The sequence below is a fragment of the Corylus avellana genome, chromosome ca5 (assembly GCF_901000735.1).
Source record: "Corylus avellana chromosome ca5, CavTom2PMs-1.0".
NCBI classification, from domain to species: Eukaryota; Viridiplantae; Streptophyta; class Magnoliopsida; order Fagales; family Betulaceae; genus Corylus; species Corylus avellana.
In genome coordinates this window covers 23,123,216-23,125,701 of record NC_081545.1, presented here as the reverse complement: position 1 = coordinate 23,125,701, position 2,486 = coordinate 23,123,216, and the positions used below count along the sequence as shown (strand labels likewise).

Sequence of the window (2,486 nt, the reverse complement as noted above, 5' to 3'; positions counted from 1 at the left end):
CGGCTCGTTTACAGATTGCAGGCATGTTCCAAAATCTGCACCAGCTTCTTCACGCATAGACCAACGTTATCCCCTTGGGCCTACAAAGGAAAAAATTTCTCTACCAAAAAATATACAGCTCTGCTCTCTCTGCCCCACTCCCACGCCTTCGGATTCTGGCAACGCCACGCCCACCCAGATCGGAGCCGCCACCCTTGACGACGACCAACAGTGCCGCCGCCCACCATCCGGTATTTCTCTCCTCAAATGCTCCTATCTCTCCTCCCACTCTATCCCCCTTCGTCCTCTAGAACCCACACCTTCCACCTCCACCACCTCCGGAACTGAAATCAGCGGCTACGCCCACCCGCCACGACACCAGCACCAGCGACGCCCAACCCACGCTTTGTTTTGTTTCATTTCGAAAATGGGTAAGAATTTTAGGCTTTGAAGTTACGAGTTTAAAACGGAATTTCTGGGTATGTGATAGGTTACCAAATGTTGGCATGCAATTTATGAGTGTCTTTTTATCGATTTGCATTGGTTGAGTTTTTGTAGATTTTGGGCATTTAGTTGATGCCCAATTTTATGAAGATTTTGGGAATTTGGGGTAGTTGTAATTTTGGTCATTTGGTTTCCACCTTTCCTTTTTTTTTTTTTTTTTTTTTTTTTTTTTTTTTCTTTTCTTCTTATTTTTCTCTATTTCTCTTCTTATGCTCTGTTATGGCAAAATAAAAATAAAATAGAGACTGATATACATCTTATTTGCTTATATACAATTTTCTCTTTCTCATCTATTTCTCTTCTTTTGCTCTGTTTTGTCATCTATACGATAGATATATGCATTTCATATGCTGCTTATATATTTGTAAGATTCTCAGAGTTGCAAGGTTTCACATTTTGGAGTGCATATATTTGTATGTCGTTAATATTAGTCATTGCCTTCTAGGTTCGTCACTGATAGTAGTCGTATGGGTTGAATATTAGAATAAATATAAATATGATGAGTAATCAACAAAAGCGATAAGTTTCAATATAGTTTGGTAAGATAATTCGAGAAATTCTGGGCCAATCCTAATTCGAGAAATTCACAATAAATAGAAAATATAATTCTAATAGAGACAAATCCCATATTTCTTACTAGAGATTGCTTTATGAGCAATTCTCCGTATTTTCCTAATAAGACTAATAATACATCATTATCTTATTTAATAATAATTCTAATATGTAAATAATAATAATATTAAAAAAATTATAATATATTCACACGTCCTTTTAGAGCTCATTTTAGGAGGAAATTCTTGAACCAATATCAAGAATCTTTGAAGCGTCTTCTCAAATTACCCTTAAAATCAACAAAAGTTAAGCCATTAGAAATGAGGTAACCAGAGTCCCATTCAAAGCTGTCAAGAAATGACCATGAACAGTGTGCCTTCACGTTTGCGCCCTCCCTGCACAAAATTCAATCGTTAATATCTACAATTAAAATTGAGATAGAAAAATACTCTTATGATTTATTCACGATTGAACCTTTGTCGAATCGCTTTTTAAGGTTTAAAAATTATCAATTTATTTTATAAGGATAAAATCATAATTAAATAGATTTTTTTTTATTCTACCTTCTGTTGATACCAAATCATATTCAATAAAAAGATGACATGTGTCTTGTTTAGTAAAAATATAAAGAAACATAATTTTATAAATTTATTAGGTATAAAAATAAAAACTAAAAAACACTAGAAATATTGGTTATTTATTTATTAATTTATTTTGTTGCTTTATATTTATAATTTTTTATATTTTTTTAAGCATAATAGTGTCATCTTATTCTTACTTTCTTTTTTGCAATTTTAGAAAATAATATCTACCTATAACCAGGAGGGATCAGGCTTAGGTGTGGTAGTTCAAAACTACCGCACGTATGCTGTTAAATCTCTTAATGGTTGAGATTAAATAGAAAAAAAAAAAACAAAGGTTGAGATTTAACACACTTAACGCCGTCTGCCTTGCAAAACCCATTTCGTTCTAAACCCATTTTCTTCTATTGCCTTTCAATCACAGAGAGCGAGAGAGAGAAGAAGACGAAGGTGAAGAGGAGAAAGAAGGTAAAAGAATTTTTACCTCCTAACCGGCACCCACCGCTGCTCTAGGCGGTGCAGACAGTGGCCGGAGTCGCCGGCCACTCTCTCCTCCCTCAATCTTCTCCAACTCTCAACCCATCTTTTATCTCTTAAATCTCTTCCTTTCTCTCTCTAAACTCATTCTCTCACGCTTCAAAATCCAGTCTCAAATCATCACCAAATCAACACCCATCACAACAGATCGAGAGAAAACAAAATGACAAAAGAAAAAAAATTCTTTTACCTTCTTTCTCCTCTTCACCTTCGTCTTCTTCTCTCTCTCGCTCTCTGTGATTGAAAGGCAATAGAAGGAAATGGGTTTAGAACGAAATGGGTTTTGCAAGGCCGACGGCGTTAAGTGTGTTAAATCTCAACCTTTGTTTTTTT

General features: G+C 35.2%; 1 long non-coding RNA gene across 1 annotated transcript in view; it reads right to left on the bottom strand.

Annotated features, from left to right (window-relative positions):
* LOC132183362 (uncharacterized) overlaps positions 1-2,486 on the bottom strand; it is a 13,182-nt gene that overhangs the window by 8,810 nt on the left and 1,886 nt on the right. The gene's annotated exons all lie outside the window — the stretch shown is intronic.